The sequence below is a fragment of the Melospiza melodia genome, unplaced genomic scaffold (genome assembly GCF_035770615.1).
Source record: "Melospiza melodia melodia isolate bMelMel2 unplaced genomic scaffold, bMelMel2.pri scaffold_214, whole genome shotgun sequence".
Taxonomy (NCBI): Eukaryota; Metazoa; Chordata; class Aves; order Passeriformes; family Passerellidae; genus Melospiza; species Melospiza melodia.
Window position 1 is genome coordinate 108,454 of NW_026948549.1, and position 11,691 is coordinate 120,144.

An 11,691-nucleotide genomic window follows, 5' to 3' on the forward strand; every position below is an offset into this window, starting at 1 on the left:
GCTCTCAGCCGCCAGGCAGCCGAGAGGCCGCCATGTTGGGAGTGGCGAGTTGCGGATGTCACGGAGTTTTTCTTGACCTTCTCAAGACGGCGGCGACAAGGGCTGGGAAGTCGAGGACCCGGCTCGGTCTAATCGGCTGCCTGCATGGAATACCGACGCCAGGGCGGCCCCAACGGCTTTTCATGTGGCATTTTTAGTGTCTAAGACACGGACTATGTGGTCAGCAGCGCTGCGGGCGTCCGTATTTAGGCGGGTTGCTGACAGGCATCTGCCTAATCGCCTATCTCTTCCGAGGGTCCTCTTTCACTCGCCAGCTTGGGAAGGGCACGTCGTGAATGTCGCGGACTTTCTTTGACCTTCTCAAGATGGCGGCGAAATGGGCGGGGAAATCGCACACCCCTGTAAATCTGCCCCCCTGTGGCCACAGAGCGGGATCGCATCCCCCGAGCCAGTGCCCTGCCCCTCGCCGCTGAGTGCCGGGGGCGGGGCAAGGACGCCGCTGCCGAGCGAGGGAAGGGCGAGGGGCGGGAGCTTGCGGTGGTCGGGCCAGGGTCTGTAAATGGCGGGGACGGGGGAAGGACATTCGGGAGTGCAAAGGGACGCGATGGCCGAGAAGAATGGCCGCGGCGGGGGGGGCCCGGCGGGACCGGTTTCGGCGGGCGGCGGAGGTGCGGTCGTAGCGCTCCGGGGCAGCGGACGGGGGCAGGCGAGCGGCATCGGAACAGGGCGGCAGCCCCCGAGCCCGCGCCCGCCCCGCTCCAGGCTCTGGGAGCGACCGCGGGCCGGACAATCCCGGCGGGGCGGCCCCGGGCAGGCGGCGGAGCGGGGCCGTGGCGCTCCCCGCCCTCGCTGCCGACAGCTTTGGAAGGTCGGGCCGGGCGCCCGTCCCGTCCCGTCCCGCCGCGTCCCGGTCTCTGTAAACTCCTCTCTGCCTTTGCAGGTCTGTGCTGGACAGTGGGAGAAAGGTCCGTGCTGGTTGCTGTGTCCTCGGTGAGCAGAGAGCTCTGACCTTGGCCGCATGGGCTGCTGAGTGCTGGAACAATGGGGATGCGCTTTTATTTATTTAGTGACCTTTACAGATTTATTCCCCTGTTTCAGGTGAGCGTGCATCATTGCCGGTTTGGGATTGAGTGAAATGCGCTGAGGAACCCAGTTCTGGGGAGGGAGGGAAATCCTCTCTTAACATTTACCAAAATCTTTTGTCAACTCATCACGGCAGGACAGCGTGAAGACTGAAAATGTAAGAAGATGTGGAGGGAAACAGAGAATCTGACAGTAGCATCGAACGTACAAGTGCACGAATTTTGCTTTTTTGCTTGGATTTAAACTCCGAAGTTGTAAGGAATTTGGGAATGAGAAGGGACCTTTGAGAAGAAGAAGGAGTTGTTGTTACAGTCCTGGCAAAAGCCTTTGTTCTAGCTAATAAAAGAAGTTAGTGAAGAAAAAAAACCACTTTTTTTTCTTTTTGTTTTTTAAACTATTATATTAATTGGTCGTATATGGTGTGTTGTTCTATTTCTTGCTGTTATTAACTCTGTGTAGATTGTTTTTTGAGTGAAGCTGACTTTGGATGGGTTGGTTTGTATTTGAGGTAGGAGTAATTTCAATAGGTTTCTTTCATAGACTTCTGATAGGTATTACTGCGATTTTGGTTTTGTTTACTGTATGTATAAACCTAGAGCTTTGGTAGGGCCAGCTGGGCTGCTGGAGTTTTGGGTGTGAATTTATTAGAGGGCTTTTGTTAAATGCAGTTTTTAATTTTTGAAATGTTTTTCAATGTAGTGGTTTTAAGGTGGTTTTTAAGAACTCGTTGTATTGTTTTATGTTGTTTGTAGTTGGTGTATGATAAGGGATGTGGTGTGACTTTTTGGACGCTATGGTTTTGGTGTTCCTAAGTTCTGATTTCTTTCTGGTTTGATAGTTTTTTTTGTTTATATTTTGTATGGTGGGGTGTTATAGGCAATATTTTTTTAATTTAGTTCGTGGTATTTTTTAGTATTTTAATAATTTAGATTTTTTATTTTCATGGTTTTAATATTTTTTTAATTTTGTCAAATAGCTTTTATAGATTATATGTTATTATTTGTGCATAAAGGTAGAGGTTTTTTTTTAGTAATGTTTAGGGTCAGTTGTACAGTTTTGAGTCTAGTGAGTTGCTTTGCTTGAATTTTTACTGGGCGTTTTTATTAGCAGCTGTGTCATTTTCAAGGTGTATTTGGGTGTTTGAGATATTGGTTTAGGAGGCAGTTTATGATGAGAATGTGCGGAGGTTTAGGGCTACTTTCAAATCCCACTATCAGTTATTTACAGTTTGGTTTATTTCAGTTTTTATTGGGGTTCAATGTTGTGGGATGTTTGTTCTGTTAGTAATAGAAATAGGTTTTATTTTGCTGTGCTGCGATGGGATGAGCTTGTGCTGCGTACTGCTGCTGACAAAGGTACAGTATTTTTATGGCTCTGATGTGACAGGTTAATGAATTTATATGGTCTAATATATAGATGAAAATAGAAATAAATATAAATTTAAAAATAAATATAACATTACAGTGGTAAAGAAATCTAGCAATCAAATAGATAAATACGTAAAACTAATTGATATATACTATGTTACAATTATATACCATATATTATATAATCTATTATATATATAAACAAAGATATATATATATAGAATGTAAATATAAAAATGTTAAAATAAATTGGAGATTTTTTGGGGTTTTTTTAGGTTATAGGCTGTTTTTTTTTTATAAATAATATAAATAGAAATAATATAAAAGTAGAAATCCAGATATCGGTATATAAATTACATATTTATATATCTATAAACATTTAATATGAATAAATATAAGTAAAAGAAATACATATTATAAAAATAATAGATCTATTATTTTTTTATTAAAAGGTATTCTCTCTAATCTATCACATCTATAAGTATAATAAATTAAATTTGTAGATGTGAATAGAATTTTAACTATTGTTTAAATAAAGGGGTGTCCTTGGTTTTTATTTGGTTATAGGCAGGAGTTTCATTTTAAATAATATAAGTATTATAAAAATGTGAATCTTTATATTCATAGTTCAGCAATTTGAAATATATAATAATTATATAAAGAGAATCTTAACTAAAATATAAATATAAGTAAGTAAAATGCAGATTTGTAATATAGAATATAAATAACATTATATGGCAATATAAATTATCAATGGGAATAAAAATATAAAAATATGTAAATATATTTTAAAGGAAAGGGAATTTTTTGGCTTTCATTTCAGTAGAGGCAGGGGTTTTATTTTAAATAACATAAGTGTTACAGAAGTAAAAATCTTGACACAGGAATATATAATCAATATATCAAAATATGTATAAAATATATAAATAAGTGCTTGGAGTAGATGTAATATAGAATATAAATTTATTTATAAATTGACATTGATAAAGATAAATGTATAAGTAAGCAATATACATTAGTATACATTGTAAATACAAATGTGAATATAAATATGAAAACATAAGGATATAGATTTAAATATCTTTTAAAAGAAAGGGTTGGGGTTTTTTTTGGTTCTTACTGGGTTAGAGGCAGGGTTTTTATTATAAATAATATGAATATGGATATTACTGTTATAAATATACAAAGAAATATCAAATATATCAATATTGAGAAATATATATCTTGATTATTTAAGTAAATATAAATATCAGGAAGAGATGTAATGGAGAATACAAATAAGAGTATATATTAGTATACATGTTAAATGTACAAGTGAATATGAACCTGAAAAAAAGATTATTAAAAAAAAATCCTGTCTCAAATTAAAGCCAAAAAGAACCCCTTTTTTTAAACTGAATTTCAATATTTTTCAAAATTCAAAGTGTTACAGAAGTAAAAATCCTAACACAAATAAATAATAAATATATGAAGATATTAATAAAAATATATAAATAAATATAAGGAATACTAACAGATGTAAAATAGAAAATAAATTTATAAAGTAATCGGACATTAAAAATGAAAAGTTAAACATTATACACACCAATATACATTGTGAATATAAATTTGGATATAAATATAATAAACATAATTTTTAAAAAAATTAAATACACATAAATTTAAGGGGTTCTTTTTGGCTTTTATATGGGTAGAGGCAGAGTAATTTTTTTAAAGAAAGTAAGTATATATTTTTGTTAGCATTTTTACTTTTGTAACACAACGTAAAAATATGTATAAAAATAAATCAATACATTTAGGTATTAGGGATAGATGTAATATAGAATATAAATTTATTTATAAATAAAATGTATAAATAGACAGTATACATCAATATACATTGTAAATAAAAAGGTGAGTATTATTATGAAAAATATTCGTAAAAATATTTAAATATTTCTTAAAAGAACTTACACGGTTTTGGTTTTTGTTTTCTTTTTTATCCTATGAGGTTAGAGGCAGGAGGGTTTTTTTTCTTCTTCCTGGTTGTTTTGCGGCATTTATTTCAGAGGAGTTTTTGGCGTGGGTCGGCCCTGTTCTTTTTTGCCGCGTTCCCTGCCTTCACCTTGTTTGAGAGTCCCAAGCACCTCCAGCAATATGCCACCAGGAACTTGGGCTGCTGACTTTTGCTTACCTGGGGAAAGGGTCAGCAGTTGTGTTCAGGAGCCTGGGGAAAGGTGTGGCCAGCTGTCTGCTGAAATTTCACCTTGCACAGGATGCCTCCCAAACCTAAGCTGCCGCCACCGCAAAGTCCGGCTGGTTTGAGGGTCCCAAATGGCTCCAGCAATCTTCCATCAGGAATCTGGGCTGCTGAGTTTTCTTCTACTGGGGAAGGGCTGGCAGTGGTGCTAAGGAGGCCATGAAGCGGCTGGCTGCCTGCTCAAATTCTGTATTGCGAAATGTGCCTCCCACACCCCAGCTGGCACAAGCGGCAACTCCAGGTGCTTTTGCCTCGGCACCTCTCTCCAGCCATCTGCCATCAGGAATCTGACAAGCTGAGTTACGCTTTGCTGTGTAATGGGCAGCATTGGTGTCCAGGGCCCATACTGACCTGCTTTGTGCTGAATTTCTGCATTGCACAGGACGCCTCCGAGACCCAAACTGCCACCTCAGCTGAGTCGAGCTTCTTTGAGAGTCCCAAGCGCCACCAGCAATGTGCAACAAGGAACCCGGGGGGCTGAGTTTTGCTTACCTGTGGAAAGTGTCAGCATTAGTGTTCAGAAGCCTGGGGACTGGAGGGGCCGGCTTTCTGCTGGAATTTAACATTGCGCAGGATGCCTCCCAGACCCAAGCTGCCACCTCACCTGACTCAAGCTCATTTGAGAGTTCCAAGCGCCTTGAGCAATCTGCCACCAGGAACTTGGGCTGCTGACTTTTGCTTACGTGGGGAAAGGGTACGCCCTAATGATCAGGGGCCTGTGGTCTGGAGTGGACGGCCGTCTGCATGCTGAAGTCCACCATTGCGCAGGATGCCTCTCAGACCCAAGCTGCCACCACCTCAAAGTCAGGCTGGTTTGAGGATCCAAAATGGCTTCACCAATCGGCCATCAGGAACCTGAGCTGGTGAGTTACACTTCCCTGTCTAAAGGGCGGCATTTGTGTACAGGGCCCAGGGGCCCTTAGTGGCCGACTGCCTTCTGAAATTCCGCATTGCGCAGGATGCCTCCCAGACCCAAGCTGCCACCTCAGCCGAGTCGAGCTCGTTTGAGAGTCCCAAGCGCCTCCACCAATCTGCAACAAGGAACCTGGGGGGCTGAGTTTTGCTTACCTGTGGAAAGGGTCAGCATTAGTGTTCAGGAGCCTGGGGACAGGAGTGGCCGGCTGTCTGCTGAAATCTAACATTGCACTGGATGCCTGCTGGACCCAAGCTGCCACCACCGCAGAGCCAGGCTGGTTTGAAGGTTTCAACTGGCCCCAGAAATCTGCCATCAAGAACCTGAGCAGGTGAGTTACACTTCCCTGTGTCCAGGGCAGCATTGTTTTTCAGGGCCCAGGGGCCCTTAGTGGCCGACTGCCTTCTGAAATTCCGCATTGCGCAGGATGCCTCCCAGACCCAAGTTGCCACCTCAGCCGAGTCGAGCTCGTTTGAGAGTCCCAAGCGCCACCACCAATCTGCAATAAGGAACCTGGGGGGCTGTGTTTTGCTTACCTGGGCAAAGGGTCAGCATGTGTCTTCAGGAGCCTGGGGAGAGGAGTGGCCGGCTGCCTGCTAAAATTTCACATTGCGCAGGATGCCTCCCAGACCCAAGCTGCCACCTAAGCGGAGTCGAGCTCATTTGAGAGTTCCAAGCGCCTTGAGCAATCTGCCACCAGGAACCTGGGGGCTGAGTTTTGGTTACCTGGGCAAAGGGTCAGCATGTGTCTTCAGGAGCCTGGGGACAGGTGTGGCCGGGTGTCTGTTGAAATTTCACATTGCGCAGGATGCCTCCCAGACCCAAGCTGCCACCACCGAAAAGGCAGGCTGGTTTGAGGGTCCCAAATGGCTCCAGCAATCTGACATCAGGAACTGGAGCTGGTGAGTTACACTTCCCTGTGTAAAGGGCAGTATTGGTATACAGGGCCCGGGGGCCCTTAGTGGCCGGCTGCCTTCTGAAATTCCGCATTGCGCAGGATGCCTCCCAGACCCAGGCTGCCACCTCACCTGAGTCGAACTATTTTGAGAGTCGCAAGCTCCTCCAGCAATATGCCACCAGGAACTTGGGATGCTGGCTTTTGCTTTCCTGGGGAAAGGGTCAGCAGTAGTGTTCTGGAGCCTGGGGACCGGAGCAGCTGGCTGTCTGCTGAAATTCTGCATTGTGCAGGATGCCTCCCAGACCCAAGCTGTCACCACCGCAGAGTCAGGCTGCTTTGAGGGTCCCAAATGGCTCCAGCAATCTTCCATCAGGAACCTGGGCGTCTGAGTTTTCTTCTTGGAAAGGGTTGGCATTGGTGTTAAGGAGTCCTCAGCTGAAGCGGCTGGCTGTCTGCTCAAATTCTGCATTGCCAAATGTGCCTCCCAGACTCAAGCTGGCCCCAGTGGTAACTGCAGGTGCTTTTGCCTCGGCACCTGTCTCCTGCCATCTGCCATCAGGAACCTGGAAGATGACTTACACTTCCTTGTGCAATGGGCGGCATTTGTGTCCAGTGCCCAGGGGCCCGTAGCGGCCTACTGTCTGCTGAATTTCCGCATTGCGCAGGATACCTCCCAGACCGAAGCTGCCACCTCAGCCGAGTCGAGTTTGAGAGTCCCAAACGCCTCCACCAATCTGCAACAAGGAACCTGGGGGCCTGAGTTTTGCTTAGCTGGGGCAAGGGTCATCATTACTTTTAAAGAGCCTGTGGGCTGGCGTGGCTGTCTGTGTGCCTTCTGAAATACCGCATTGCACCGGATGCCTCCCAGACATAAGCTGCCACCTCAGCCAAGTCGAGCTCATTTGAGAGTCCCTAGCACCACCAGCAATCTGCAACAAGGAACCTGGGCGTCTGAGTTTTGCTTACCTGGGGGAAAGGGTCAGCATTAGTGTTCAGGAGCCTGGGGATGGGAGTGGGTGGCTGCCGGCTAAAATTTAACATGGTGCAGGATGCCTCCCAGACCCAAGCTGCCACCACCGCAAAGTCAGGCTGGTTTAAGGATCCCCAATGGCCCCAGCAATCTGCCATCAGGAACGTGAGCTGGTGAGTTACACTTCCCTGTGTAAAGTGCGGCATTGGTTTTTAGGGCCCAGGGGCCCTTAGTGACGGGCTGTCTGCTGAAATTCTGCATTGTCCAGGAAGCCTCCCAGTCCCAAGCTGCCACCTCACCTGAGTTGAGCTTGTTTGAGAGTCCCAAGCTCCATCACCAATCTGCAACAAGGACCCTGGGGGGTGAGTTTTGCTGACCTGGGGAAAGGGTCAGCAGTAGTGTTTAGGAGCCTGTGGACCGGTGTGGCCAGCTGTCTGCTGAAATTTACCATTGCGCAGGATGCCTCCCAGACCCAAGCTGCCACCTAAGCGGAGTCGAACTCGTTTGAGAGTCCCAAGCGCCTCCACCAATCTGAAATAAGGAACCTGGGGGGCTGTGTTTTGCTTACCTGGGCAAAGGGTCAGCATGTGTCTTCGGGAGGCTGGGGACAGGAGTGGCTGGCTGTCTGCTGAAATTTCACATTGCGCAGGATGCCTTCTCAACCCAAGCTGCCACCACCGCAAAGTCCGGCTGGTTTGAGGGTCCCAAATGGATCCAGCAGTCTTCCATCAGGAACCTGGGCGTCTGAGTTTTCTTTTTCTTGGAAAGGGCTGGCATTGGTGTTAAGGAGTCCTCAGCTGAAGCGGCTGGCTGTCTGCTCAAATTCTGCATTGCCAAATGTGCCTCCCAGACTCAAGCTGGCCCCAGTGGTAACTGCAGGTGCTTTTGCCTCGGCACCTGTCTCCTGCCATCTGCCATCAGGAACCTGGAAGCTGAGTTACACTTCCTTGTGCAATGGGCGGCATTTGTGTCCAGTGCCCAGGGGCCCGTAGCGGCCGGCTGTCTGCTGAATTTCCGCATTGCACAGGATGCCTCCCAGACCGAAGCTGCCACCTCAGCCGAGTCGAGTTTGTTTTAGAGTCCCAAACGCCTCCACCAATCTGCAACAAGGAACCTGGGGGCCTGAGTTTTGCTTAGCTGGGGTAAGGGTCATCATTACTTTTAAAGAGCCTGTGGGCTGAAGTGGCTGTCTGTGTGCCTTCTAAAATACCGCATTGCACAGGATGCCTCCCAGACGTAAGCTGCCACCTCAGCCAAGTCGAGCTCATTTGAGAGTCCCTAGCACCACCAGCAATCTGCAACAAGGAACCTGGGCGTCTGAGTTTTGCTTACCTGGGGGAAAGGGTCAGCATTAGTGTTCAGGAGCCTGGGGATGGGAGTGGGCGGTTGCCTGGGGAAATTTAACATGGTGCAGGATGCCTCCCAGACCCAAGCTGCCACCACCGCAAAGTCAGGCTGGTTTAAGGATCCCCAATGGCCCCAGCAATCTGCCATCAGGAACGTGAGCTGGTGAGTTACACTTCCCTGTGTAAAGGGCGGCATTGGTTTTTAGGGCCCAGGGGCCCTTAGTGACGGGCTGTCTGCTGAAATTCTGCATTGTCCAGGAAGCCTCCCAGTCCCAAGCTGCCACCTCACCTGAGTTGAGCTTGTTTGAGAGTCCCAAGCTCCTTCACCAATCTGCAACAAGGAACCTGGGGGGTGAGTTGTGCTGACCTGGGGAAAGGGTCAGCAGTAGTGTTAAGGAGCCTGTGGACCGGTGTGGCCAGCTGTCTGCTGAAATTTCACATTGTGCAGGTTTCCTCCCGGGCCCAAGCTGCCTTCACCGCAAGGTCAGGCTGGTTTGAGGGTCCCAAATGGCTCCAGCAATCTGACATCAGGAACCTGAGCTGGAGAGTTACACTTCCCTGTCTAAAGAGCGGCTTTGGTTTTCAGGGCCCAGGGGCCTTAGTGGCTGACTGCCTTGTGAAATTGCACCTTGCGCAGGATGCCTCCAAGACCCAAGCTGCTACCTCAGCCGAGTCGAACTCGTTTGAGAGTCAAAAGCGGCTCCAGCAATCTGCAACCAGGAACCTGGGGGGTGAGTTTTGCTGACCTGGGTAAAGGGTCAGCAGTAGTGTTAAGGAGCCTGTGGACCGGTGTGGCCAGCTGTCTGCTGAAATTTCACATTGCGCAGGATGCCTCCCAGACCCAAGCTGCCACCACCGCAAAGTCAGGCTGGTTTGAGGGTCTCAAATGGCTCCACCAATCTGACATCAGGAACCTGAGCTGGTGAGTTACACTTCCCTGTCTAAAGGGCGGCTTTGGTTTTCAGGGCCCAGGGGTCCTTAGTGGCCGACTGCTTTCTGAAATTCCGCATTGCGCAGGATGCCTCCCAGACCCAAGCTGCCACCTCAGCCGAGTCGAGCTGGTTTGAGAGTCCCAAGCGCCTCCACCAATCTGCCACCAGGAACTTGGGGGTTGAGTTTTGCTCACCTGGGTAAAGGGTCAGCAGTAGTGTTAAGGAGCCTGTGGACCGGTGTGGCCAGCTGTCTGCTGAAATTTCACATTGTGCAGGATTCCTCCCGGGCCCAAGCTGCCATCACCGCAAGGTCAGGCTGGTTTGAGGGTCCCAAATGGCTCCAGCAATCTGACATCAGGAACCTGAGCTGGTGAGTTACACTTCCCTGTCTAAAGGGCGGCTTTGGTTTTCAGGGCCCAGGGGTCCTTAGTGGCCGACTGCTTTCTGAAATTCCGCATTGCGCAGGATGCCTCCCAGACCCAAGCTGCCACCTCAGCCGAGTCGAGCTGGTTTGAGAGTCCCAAGTGCCTCCACCAATCTGCCACCAGGAACTTGGGGGTTGAGTTTTGCTCACCTGGGTAAAGGGTCAGCATGTGTCTTCAGGAGGCTGGGGACAGGAGTGGCCGGATGTCTGCTGAAATTTCACATTGCACAGGATGCCTCCCAGACCCAAGCTGCCACCCCTTAAAAGTCAGGCTGGTTTGAGGGTCCCAAATGGCTCCACCAATCTGACATCTGGAACCGGAGCTGGTGAGTCCCTGTGTAAAGGGCATTATTGGTATACAGGGCCCAGGGGCCTTTAGTGGCCGGTTGCATTCTGAAATTCTGCAATGCGCAGGATCCCTCCCAGACCCAGGCTGCCACCTCACCTGAGTCGAACTTGTTTGAGACTCCCAAGCTCCTACAGCAATATGCCATCAGGAACCTGGGCTGCTGAGTTTTCTTCTTCTGGGAAAGGGCTGGCAGTGGTGTTCCGGAGGTCTTGCCTGGAGTGGCTGTCTGCCTGCTGAAATTCCGCATTGCGCAGGATGCCTGCCGGACCAAGGTGCCTCCACCGCAGAGTCAGGCTGGTTTGAGGGTCCCAAATGGCCCCAGAAATCTGCCATCAAGAACCTGAGCTGGTGAGTTACACTTCCCTGTGTAAAGGGCAGCATCTTTTTTCAGGGCCCAGGGGCCATTAGTGACCTGCTGTGTGCTGAATTTCTGCATTACGCAGGATACCACCCTGACCCAAGGTGCCACCGCTGCAGAGTGAGGAGGCTTTGAGGCTCCCAAATGGCTTCAGCAATCTCCCATCAGGAACTTGGGGTGCTGAGTTTTCTTCTTCTGGGACAGGGCTGGCATTTGTGTTCAGGAGGCCCTGACTGGATTGGCTGGCTGCCTGCTGATATTTCTGCTTTGCCAAACGTGCCTCCCAGACCGAAGCCGGCACCAGTTCCAGCTCCAGCTGCTTTGTCCTTGGCACGTGTCTCCTGCCATCTGCCATCAGGAACCCGGGTGGTTGGGTTACATTTCCCTGCGTAATGGGCGGCATTTTTGTCCAGTGCCCAGGGGCCCTTAGCGGCCGGCCGCCTGGTGAAATTCCGCATTGGGCAGGATGCCTCCCGCACCCCAGCTGCCACCACCGCAAAGTCAAGCTGGTTTGGGAGTCTCAAGTGGCTCCAGCAATCTTCCTTCAGGAACCTGAGCTGCTGAGTTACACTTCCCTGTGTAATGGGCAGCATTGGTGTCCCGGGCCCTTAGTGGCCTGCTGTGTCCTGAAATTCTGCATTGGTCTGGATGCGTCCCAGCCCCAAGCTGCCACCTGTGCCTAGTTGATCTTTTTGAGAGTCCCAAGCGCCTCGAACAATATGCCACCAGGAACTTGGGTGGCTGAGTTTTCCTTATCTGGGAAAAGGGACAGGACTAATTTTAAGGATCCCGTGGCCCGGAGCGGCCGGCTG

General features: G+C 48.3%; 1 long non-coding RNA gene across 2 annotated transcripts; it reads left to right on the top strand.

Annotated features, from left to right (window-relative positions):
* The first annotated feature begins 464 nt into the window (after nucleotides 1-464).
* On the top strand, nucleotides 465-1,384 carry LOC134433604 (uncharacterized). 2 transcript variants are annotated; one of them, XR_010031661.1, is made up of 3 exons: nucleotides 465-551; nucleotides 941-1,098; nucleotides 1,220-1,384. It is a non-coding gene; the product is annotated as an uncharacterized LOC134433604 (long non-coding RNA). The 2 variants fall into 2 exon arrangements; XR_010031662.1 differs by lacking the exon at nucleotides 465-551 and adding an exon at nucleotides 583-668.
* The last annotated feature ends 10,307 nt before the right edge of the window (nucleotides 1,385-11,691 follow it).